This window comes from Muscardinus avellanarius (assembly GCF_963383645.1).
Source record: "Muscardinus avellanarius genome assembly, chromosome: 4".
Taxonomy (NCBI): Eukaryota; Metazoa; Chordata; class Mammalia; order Rodentia; family Gliridae; genus Muscardinus; species Muscardinus avellanarius.
Genome location: NC_137789.1, coordinates 127878464 through 127890522, shown reverse-complemented (window position 1 = coordinate 127890522; position 12059 = coordinate 127878464).

Here is a 12059-nt window from a genome sequence, read left to right as displayed (position 1 = left end):
GTGAGGCTCTCAGCAACTTAGTGAGACCCTGTTTCTAAATAAAGTACAAAATAGGTCTGGGAGCGTAGCCTGGAGGTAGAAAAGCCCCTAGGTTCTACCCCCAGTATCACCAAAAAAATTCAAATTCATTTCTGTTTCCCATGGCTAATAAATAAAAAATATTTGTACCTTGCTTAGTCACCTTCTGGCACTGAGCACTTTATCAGTTGCCAATGCCCAGATTCAAACCAGCTGTATTAAGAAACTACTTTAGGATCTCCTGCTAAGCTCTCCTCCTGGGAATCTGACTCAGTTGCCCTGTAATAAGTACTAGAAATATTTGTTTTTTAAAAATCTTCAAACAGGGCTAGATGTGGTGGCACACACCTGTAATCCCAGTAGTTGGAAGGCTGAGACAGGAGGATCTCAGGTTCAAGACCAGCCTTAGCCACTTAAAGAGACTCTCAGAAACCTAGCAAGACCCTGTTTCAGAATAAAAAAAGTAGCTGGGGGTATAGCTCAGAGTAGAATTCTCTGGGTTCAATCCCCAACAACAACAACAAAAATCCCTGTAACTTGGGAGCCTGAGATAGATAGCGCACCTCAGTAACTTAGCGAAGTTCTTTACCACTTAATGAGATCCTGTTTCAAAATAAAATAAAATAGGGCTGGAGTGTGTAGCTCAGAGGTAGAATGCCCCTATGTTCAATCCTAGTACCACACACCAAAATAAATAAATAAATAAATAAATAAATAAATAAATAAATAAATAAATAAAATCTACCCAGATGATTCTAATACCCAGCTCTGTTTAGAATCTGCAGCTATTATTAACTCAGAATTAAAGTGGGCACAGCACAGGCAATTTCAGGAAGTATAGCATTCCATGGACCGACAGTTTCTTCCATAGCATATATTCATAGGTCATAGACAAGAACTTGGTACAGAGCCAAAAGCATTCTGATACCACCTAGTTGACCCTCCCTAACTCTTCTTTCATTCACATATGTTTATTATAAAAATCATAAATACTTCCTTGACATCAAGCATAATTACCATCTATGGAGAAGTTTAACTACCAATCAAAATACACAGCATGGAAGCCAGTCATGATGTCATACACCTGTAATCCCAGTACTTGGGAGGCTGAGACAGGAGGATTGTAGGTTCAAAAATCAGCCTTGGCGATTTAGTGAGACTCTCAGCAATTTAGTGAGACACTGTTTCAGAACAAAACAATAGGGCTGGGGGTATAGCTCAGAGATAGAATTCCTCTGAGTTTAACCCTAGTACACACACACACACACACACACACACACACACACACACAGCCTGTACAATGGATGACTTCTTGAATAAAATCTCTAATCTCAAAACACTTCTACTTTCATTTACCTTCATAAAAAAGGATGTTAGTAACTGACTGTGAAGGAGAATTGTAGTGTATTATTTCCCAAGTATTACTCTCTTTGAAAAATACCTTGTATCATTCCAATATTTCAGACAATGACAAATCAAAAATAATAGTCCAAGACAAACATGGTAGTACGCACCTATAATCCCAGTACCTGGGAGGCTGAGACAGGAGGATTGCAGGTTCAAGAACAGCTTTAACAATGTAATGAGACTCTCTGTCACCTAGTGAGATCCCGTTTCCAAACAAAAAGTAAAAGGGGTTGAAGATGTAGCTTGGAGATAGAATGCCCCTGGGTTTAATCCCCAGCATCACAAAAAATAATGAGAGTCTACAGAGTATATTTGTCTTACAATGGCTCATTTAATAATTTCCCCCAGCAAAAGGAAGTACTAGCTCAGAGGTAGATGCGTGATGGTGTATGCTTGTAATCCCAGTACTCAGAAAGCTGACAGGAGAATGGCAGGTTCGCAACCAACCTCGGCTACTTATTGAAGCCATCTGCAACTTGGTGAGACCTTATTTCAAAATAAAGAATAAAAAATAAGACGGAGGTGTAGCCCTAGGTTCCATTCTCGGTACCACAAAAATAAAATAAAATAAAAATGGAGTACTTATTCTTTGCAAGCCACTAGAGGAGCATAAAGCATACTTACATTTCATAAAGATTTGCTGATATCCTTAACATCTATGTGCAGGATATTTCCAATAATTGGGAGAGGAGTGGGTCTAGGAGGGAGCTTCCCTCACCCAGAGCTCTGTCTCCAGAGGGAAAGAAGCAGCAGACAGGAAAGACCGAGCTTCACGACTGGATCTACCGCACCTCCTCTTGATATCTGTGTGCTGCAGCACAAAGCTTTTATAATGTTCGCTGCTAACTTGCTAACACCTAAGTGGCCAATCTGCTACATGTGTTTTAATTTATCTTCTGAGTGGACTCCCGCCAAGAGAAAAACATAAAACTCAGCTGTTCTTTACTCTTGCTTTCCTTTCCATAGTCCCACTCTGGAGATTCTAGTACAACTAATCTGGGGTAAAGCCCAGTTCCTGTTCTCATTTTTTAAGCACCCCAGGTGGTTCCAGTATGCAGTCAGAATTGAGAACCAATGATGTAAATTATTTAATCAAAAATACTGTTTAGCCAGGTGTGGTAGCACATGCCTTTAATCTCAGTATTTGGGAGGCTGAGAAAGAAGAATCATAGGTTTGGGCCGGGCGTGGTGGCGCACGCTTGTAATCCCCGCGCTTAGGAGGCGGAGACAGGAGGATCGTGCAGATTCGACGCGCTGGTTTAAGAGACCCTGTTTCAAAAAAAAAAAAAATAGGTCTGGGAGTGTAGCCCGGAGGTAGAAGGGCTTCCAGGAACCCCAGTACTATTAAAAAAAAAAAAAAAAAAAAAAAAAAAAAAAAAAAAACCAAGAAGAATCATAGGTTCATGGGCAGCCACCTTAGTGAGAATCTCTGCAACTTAGTAGACTTTGTTTCAAAATAAAATAGGGCTGAGAATGCAACTCACAGGTAAAATGCCCCTCAATTCAATCCCCAGTTCCATACACACACACACACAAAAAAAAAAAAAAACAAATTTATTCTGCATTATTAGATTGATGACCATTTGGGAATTTATGAGACTGAGGGCAAACCATGTATTTTACCCCTTGAATATAAAATCCTCGGTAATGACTTGGGTGATTTATCCAGTAATAGCTCTCAACACTAAGGTACTCTCCTTGAAAATGAAAGTCTTTTGAAATATTTTAATGTACTCCACCAACATGTGAGCTGCATAAACATGAAACAGCTAACATAAAATACATCTTGAATAACTGAACAAGTATAAGGTAATTAGCTAAGCAAATATGTACACACCTTTTGCCGCTAAACACCCTGTAAAACACTGAAAGCCAAAGGTTATTATTTTTTATTTTTCTAATGAGGTGTGGGAGCTAACTGCAGGTATATACACCTGTCATCTCAGTACTCAGAAAGCTGAGATAGGAGGATCACAGGTTAGAGGCCAGCCTCAGCAACTTATCAAGACTCTCAGCAGCCTGGTGAAAACCTACTTCAAAACAAAGAATAAGCCGAGCGTGGTGGTGCACACTTGTAATCCCCGCACTTGGGAGGCAGAGACAGGAGGATCGCTCAGGTTCGAAGCCAGCTGCGCTGGTTTAAGAGACCCTGTTTCCAAATAAAATATAAAAAAAATAGGACTGGGAGTGTAGCCCGAGGTAGAAGGGTTTCCAGGAACTCCAGTACCACCAAAAGAAGAAGAAGAAGAAGAAGAAGAAGAAGAAGAAGAAGAAGAAGAAGAAGAAGAAGAAGAAGAAGAAGAAGGAGGAGGAGGAGGAGGAGGAGGAGGAGGAGGAGGAGGGGAGGAGGAGGAGGAGGAGGAGGAGGAGGAGGAGGAGGAGGAGCATAGAGGTAGAATCCCCTGGGACTCAATCCCGATTACCAAAAAAAATGAGAAAAAGGAGAACTCTCGTGTCATACAGCTACTGGATGGTAGAACTGGGGCTTGAATGAGCTCTTCTGATAACCGCTGTAGAACACCACAGTAGCTGCCTAACACTAGAGGTCTCTGTATCATCGTTTTTGTGTTTTGGTCCTGGAGAAGAAATAAGATAGGGTTTCTCCCCTTTCCATTCCTGCAAAAGTAAATCTTGTTCAGTGTAACTGAAGGAAGAGCCAATTTTGGAGAAGCTACTAGAAGAAAAGAAGGGAAATTATGGATAGAACAAGGGTGCGTGTTTTGATGGCAGGTGCTGGAAGCACAGACTGTCTTTAAATAGTCCCCACAGCATGGAGACACTACACTACACTACACAGAGCAGAACGGGAAGATGACATTGAGTGATCATGATGCTCCAAATATCAGCAAAATACCATGGACCATTAGGTCACTGATGACAATATCCTGCACAAAATAAACTATGGACAAAAAATGTAGATGAAATAGAGGTGCATAGACAGGGAAGTCTTTAAGTCCACAGCACAAACTGCCCACAATATGCAGACCTGAATAGGCTGAGATATTTTGTGGTCACAAGGATTTGAATGGGACTGACATGACATTACTAGATAACTAATTGCAAAGACATGTATTGTAATGATATCACATTTGTTCTAACTCAACTAGTATTGTTATTTCTAAGCTTATTTAGTAAGTAAAATTAAATCCTACGGAGAATACGTTACACAGTGTTTTATTGGTCGTGTTTAGAGGGATTTTGACTATTTACAAAGGATTTTCACACCAATGAAATCCTTCTGGATTTTCTCAATTTCTTTTGCCTGAGATAAAATTATTCTCATCAGGGGGCTGAAGATGTTGGGACCTGGAGATTCCTTCCCTTAGCCAAGAACTCCCAGACAGCAGGTGGTTGAGCTGAAGCGGGACTCCATGTCCCCAATGTGTTGCACCCTTCCCTCCAAAAAGGCATTCAGTTCCACCGGGTTTGCTAATATTTACTATGTACTTTTGATTTTTTTATTCAATATTTCATGACTCAGCTTCGGTGACTTTCAAAACAAACATGAATTTAGTTAATAATTACAGCACCAGTACCAGAGAAGTTTGGTATGTAACACTTCTTTAAATGAACACAGGGTTTAGGGAATCCTTCAGCCAAAGAGAAGCAGTAACTTGCCGTCAGCTTCACGTAGCTCTAAAACTCTAACAGAACCATAGTCACTCTCCAGAGTCATCAGTTTATTCCTTAGGGCGGCCCTCAGCTCGAGGCTACACGATGCGTGTTGGACTCTGAGCCTCTAGAACTGTGAGCTAAAAAATAAATAAAATAACTTATTTCTTCATAGGTAGCCTGTGTCGGGTATTTTCTTATCATGATGAAAATCTAAATCAGTGTTTCACTTTCTAATGGGTCTACAATTTATTTTTCCATGATATTGTTATAGACACTTGGCTTGCATCCAGTGTGAGGTTATCTTGAATAGTGCTAACAATATGTAGCTCCTGTATGTGCCTTTTTTGGGTATCCCAATGAAATGTATTTGCGTTCAGTATACAACTATAAGTGAAAGTGCTAAATATGCATGCATCCACGTTGAGTCCTTTTGCCACAAACGTGTTCGAATGATTGAACCAATTTGCAATTTTACTGAGAGTACCAGCTGCTACAATTTACTGACAGTGCATAGTATATCTATCTTTTTTTCATTTTAACCATTCTTGGAGGTTATATAATATCTCATTGAAGTAAAGTCTGTAAGGTGACAAATAGTTTCAAAGTGGGGAGTCAGAAATTTCTTTAATTTGGGCTGTCTTAATTATTTATAAAGTGTATGCTATAATATTTTGAGTCAGTGCAAAATATGTACTACATTTAATGATTGATTGGAGAATTGTTTGAGGCAAAGAATGGCTGTAGCAAATTTTGCCTTTTTAGTACAAGAATAATTTTTGTGAGTTAGGGAATTATACTGATTAGTAAACCAAGTCATAAGTGACAGTAAAAACAAGAGATTATTCTTGATAAAACACAATTTTTAAAGGTAGGTTTTAATATATGTTAAGAGCAGAAAACTATATTGTTTTAAATATGAACGTAGGAATAGATCATAGAAAATTATCTTAATAAAGAGAAAAATTTTTAGACGAGTTTTCATAAAAAAAAATTTACCAAGAAGCTAAGTGTGGTGGCACATGCTTGTAATCCTAGTATTTGGGAGGCTGAGACCAGAGGATTGCAGGTTCAAGGACAGCCTCAGCAGGTAAAATGCCTCAGGGTTCAATTCAGTACCACAAAACAAAAATGCCAAGAGCAAATATGTTAAGAAAATCCAATTGTTTTAAAAATAGAATCAATGCATTAAATGTGACTTTTATTAAATTCTTTAAATAATTTTTAACTTTATTAAATATATAAATTATTTTATAACTTTTTTATTATTGGCAACTTTCTTAAACCCTTTGTGACTCACTTAACCTTTGATTTTTGTTTTTACCTTTTTTATATGGGATAACTCAGTCATTTAGAAAAAAAATTTCCCATACAAAATCCTTTTAATCTAAAGATATTTTTCTTTTTTAAATTTTCTTTCTTAAAATATCTCTTCATACCTACAAATATGACCTACTATTTATTGGATTTTCTTATACTTAAAAGAATTCTTATAAAAATCTTTTAATTTAGATAAATTGCCCTTTTTTTAGGTAGGACAAAATACTTTGTTTTTAATAGTTGTTTATCAAAACACAGCTTAAATCCTTTTAATGTTACATATAACTACATATTAATTTGAATTTTAACTTAGTAATTTATGCTTAGTTAAAATCCAAATGAAGGTTGTTTTTTTTTTTTTTAAATTTTATTTTATTGGTGCACTGTATTCATACATCATAGTGGGATACAAACTTTTGTAGACATACATGCACACATCGCCCAGTCAGCCCCCACTCAATCCCCACCCCATTCTCTCCCCATCCCTCCCTCCCATGCTTGGCTTAGTGGTTGACATCTAGTATTATAGCAATTTAACCAAAATTAAAAATGATAATCTCACATAACAGTTTCATTTGTCTGATACCAAGCTTTTGATGACTTAAAGATAACATTTCAATATTTCTTTTTGCTTTCTTTCTTACCAGAGAATATTTTTTTTCTTTTTTTTAGGTGAAACTATCATATATTTATTTTTCAGAAAAAAATCTATCCTGATATGGAATATGGACTCTAGATACCCAAAACAATCTCGAAGCAAAAACAAAGCTAGAAGATGTATATTTTCTGATTTCAAACCATATAAAGCTACAATAATTGAAACAGAGTAGTACTGTTCTAAAGGCAGATATATAGACCATTGGAGTTAAATACAAGCCTAGAGCTAACTTCTTCCCTATATTGTCAAGTTATTTTTGACAAGGTTTCCACGAAGATTTGGTGGTGGAAATAATAATCTTTTAACTAAATATTGTTGAAAAATAATAATTACATGGAAAAGAATAAAATTGGACCCTTACCTAATCCCACATACAAGTATTAACTCAAACTAGATAAAAGACCTAAATATAAATCTTAAGACTATAAACTTTTAGGAGAAAATCTGGGTCATAAAACCTCACAACATTGAAATTGGCAGTGATTTCTTGGATATGATTTCAATGGCACAGGCAACAGAAGAATATACAAACTCCCTAAAAAATAAAAGAAAATATTGTATATCCAAAGACAATGTAAACAGAGTTAAAAGTTACTAATAGAATTGGATAAAATATTTCCAAATGCTATATCTGAAGGTATATTAATATTCCAACTAGAAATCCTAAAAATTAACAACAATAAAGGCAAACAATACAATTTAGAGATAGGTAAAAAACTAACATAAATAATGAATCTCCACAGATAACCAATCTTAGTTGTCTGTTGGATGGAAACTCTTGTTTCTCTGGTTCTGGTGAGTGTTACCTATTTCTTCTTTGTAGTTAATCTCTTTGAGTATTTTCTCTAGCGCTGGTTTTGAAGACATAAATTCCTTCAGTTTCTGTTTGTCATGGAATCTTCTTATTTCTCCATCTAATTTGATAGAAAGTTTTGCTGGATAGGAAATTTTTGGCTGGAAGTTGTTTTCTTTCAGAGTTTGGAATATGTTACTCCAAGCCCTTCTGGCTCTCATGACTTGGTTTGGGAAGTCTGGAGTGATTCTAATTGGTTTGCCTCTGAATGTCACTTGGCCCTTTGTTTTTGTTGCCTTTAAGATTCTCTGCTTGGCTTCCACATTGGTCATTTTGACAATTATATGGCGTGGGGATCCTCTTCTCCGATCCTGTCTAAAGGGAGTTCTATAAGTTTCCTGGATCTGTGTATCAATCTCTTGCTCTATATTTGGAAAATTTTCTGCTATTACTTCCTTGAAGAGATTGTTGATCCCTTTGGTATCACTTTCTTTTCCCTCCTCTATTCCAATTATTCTTAGGTTAGCTCTCTTAAGATGGGCCCATATTTCTTCAATGTCAGATTCCTGCTGTTGGATATTTTTTTCTAGATTAGAAACTATGCATTCATTTTTGGATTGCTCATCTTCTAAGAGCGAGATTCTGTTCTCCATGTGGTCTAATCGGTTGTTTGTGCTTTGAATTGAGGCCTTTACTTCATTAATTGCATCCTTTATCTCTTTTTGGCTCTCTCTGAGTTCTTTTCGAAGCACCTCTATTATTTCTACAGTTATTTTCCTGATTTGATCTTCTAGAAATCTCTGATTTTCTGTTTTATCGGGTTCTGATGTTGTGGGGTTGTGCACATTCATTACTTCAGTGTTATTCCTCTTTCCCATGATTTCGGAGGTTTGTGCCTTCTCTGGGTTCTTCCCTTGGGTCACTATGGCTTCACTTAAGGTGCTCTGGATCTCGAGTCTGTATTATCTCAGACCCTACTACTCCTTTACTGGGTTGTATCACAGAGTCTCCGACCCAGGGAGTCGATAGAGGCTGCTTTAAACTATGGGGGGTGCCAGGTTGCACGCTCTCCTATGGTGTGATATCTCTGCCACCACCACTCCCTCACTGGGTCAAGTCCCAGGAGGCACAATACTGGGATTTCTCCTCTGTGGCCCGCAATTTGACTCACTGTTCTTGAGTACGTAGATGTAGCTGTACTGGACTCGGTGAATTCACTGCTGCTGCCGCCGCCGGTGGCAATATGGCGCCTCTGCCACGCCCTCGGCCATGAGGCTGGCGTATTTTTTCTTCTCTGGTTTTGATTTCCACTCTGAATCCCTGCAGCGTGTGCTGAGCTCAGCCACTGGGAGCTTTAAATGCTGTCTGCGCCGAAAGATCCCGCCTGGCTGTTCCGCATCGGCTCACCTCGGCTTGCTGTAGCCGTCCGCTGAGTTCGCCGCTGCCGCCGGCAGTATGGCGCTGCTGCCGCGTCCTCGGGCGCGTGTGTCTCCTCTGTGGCCCTGAGCTCTGTTCTCAGTCCGCTTTCTCTCTGGAGCCTGGTGGTTTTTTTGTTTTTCTGGTGATGGTGTTTTCTGGCTATGAAAGGCGCTCTTTTTGTGGTAATGGAGATTGGTTGTTAGCGGGACTCTTAAGCCCCGCTTTTCTCGGTCGCCATCTTCCCGCTGAATCCAAATGAAGGTTTTATACATATATGAAAAATATGTTTGATAGACTCAAATATATTGGCTTTTGCTGATTTTGAGAATCCAAGAGTATTTTATATTTAGTAGTTGATATTTAGCATTTAGGGTTTTTTTGTTTTGTTTTGTTTTTGTTTGTTTTTTTTTGTTGTTGTTGTTTTTTTGCAGTACTGGTGATGGAACCCAGTGATGGAACATTCTAACTCCAAGCTACACCCCCAGCCCTATTTTTTATTTTTTGTTTTGAAACAGGGCCTAAGTTGTAGAGGGCCTCACTAAGTAGCTGAGGCTGTCCGCAAACTGCAATCCTCCTATTTCCAGCCTCCCAAATGCTCATTTACAAGCATGTGCCACAACGCCCAGCAGCATTTAGCTTATTTATACATAATTTAGATTATTTTAAGATAAACAGTTGTAAAAGATTATACCACTTATATTTACTTAAATTTACTTTATTTTATTTTATTTTTTGGTGGTACTGGGGGTGGAACCCAGGGGCCTCTACCTCCAGGCTACACTCCTGACCTATTTTATACTTTATTTGAAAACAGGGTCTCACTAAGTTGCTGAGAGCCTCACTAAGTAGCTGAGGCTGGCTTCGAACCCCCTGTCTCAGCCTCCCAAGCACTGGGATTACAAGCGTGTGTGTACCACCACGCCCGGCTCTTAAATTTACTTAAATTACTTAATTAAATAGTTATTTTAGACTTATCTATAAAAACCAAAATATCAAGCAAGCATAGTTAGCTTTTTTTTTTTTTTTTTTTGGTGGTACTGGGGTTCCTGGAAGCCCTTCTACCTCCGGGCTACACTTCCACGGGCTACACTCCCAGACCTATTTTTTAACTTTTTTTTTTTTTTTTTGGAAACAGGGTCTCTTACGCCAGCATGGCTGGCTTCGAACCAGCGCGATCCTCCTGTCTCCGCCTCCCAAGCTCGGGGATTACAAGCGTGTGCCACCACGCCCAGCCATAGTTAGCATTTTAAGCCACCTTTCTCTAAAGAAAAAAATTTTTTTAAATGTTATTACACTTTAAACATCTAACAAAAATAGCCAAATATAATCCTGATTGGCTAGCATCCTGGAAAAGAATCATGTTAATTTTTTTTTCTTTTTTTTTTTGGTGGTACTGGGGATGGAACCTTCTACCTCCGGGCTACACTGAATGTCAGAGGTCAAAGGTCTATCAATCCCCAACTGAAAGGCATAGACTAGCAATGTGTATGCTGGTATTAGAAAATTGCTCTGGTATTAATTATATAGAGCATGGAATATAAAACAATTTTTAGAAATTTTTGAATAACCTGTTTTAACATGCCAGTATATATACCTCAAATAAAAACTCATAAACAACTTGTCCAGGCATGCCAGCATATAGGTTGAGAAACTTTCTGGACATGTCAGCATAGTGCTCTGACCAGCACTTCTGTGCTGCAACTGTTAATGGACACTTAGATCATAAAACACTTTCTCAGCTGGGTATGGTGGCACATGCTTGTAATCCCAGAACTTGGGAGGCTGAGATAGGAGGATTGCAGGTTTGAGGCCAGCCTCAGCTACTTTGTGAAGCCTTCTACAACTTAGTGAGACCCTGTTTTAAAATAAAGAATAAAAGCCGGGTGTGGTGGTTCACACTTGTAATCCCCATGCTTGGGAGGCAGAGACAGGAGGATCGTGCAGGTTCGAAGCCAGCCGCACTGGCTTAAGAGACCCTGTTTCCAAAAATAAAAATAGGTCTGGGAGTGTATCCTGGAGGTAGAAGGGCTTCCAGGAACACCAGTACCACCAAAAAATAAAAATAAAAAATAAAAATAAAGAAAAGATAAAGAATAAAAAAAAAATCAGGCTAGGGGTGTAGCTCAAAGGAAGAATGACCCTGGGCTCATAGTTCCACAAAAAAATAATAAAAAATCTTTCTTATCTCTTCAGCATAGGGCTCAGGTTAACATTTCTGGGCTGATAACAGACACATGAATAATAAAATGCTCTCACCTCTGCTGGACTTACATCATCAATACATTTGAACAGGTGACAGGTGTCTGGCAGGTTTGATAAGCCTGGCTGAGCTTGCCATAGACGTTGGAAAACATTCAGCAAGTCCTATAAAGACTCTGGCCTTCCTACGAGCAGTACACTGAGCTTGCTTACGCCACAGCAGTCTGCCTGTGCATATGACTCTCACCCAGCAATTTGCTCTGGTCCTGCTCCTCTTGCTGACCATCTCAGACTTGGCACCTGGGCCAGCTCCTAAGTCTCCTCTTCCATTCTTGGATTTGGTTCATTATTCTCTCCTCCCTGTGCGTTTGTCTTGTGTTGTTTTACTGATTATTTGAAGTGCTCTAAGTTTTAGAGTTATATGCTAAATTGTTAGATTTTCCAGTGTGAAGTGTATTGTTGGATGCTCATTGTGAATTCTTCTGGCATTTCCTCCAGCTCAGCATTGGTGGTCTCCCTTGTTGCTGAGTTGTAGAAGTTTATTGTTTTCTAGCTGGTCTTCTGTCTCATGTTTTCAGAGTTCTCATAGGTTTGTATTTCCATTGCCTTGGCATCCTCTTCCTCTTTGTGTGA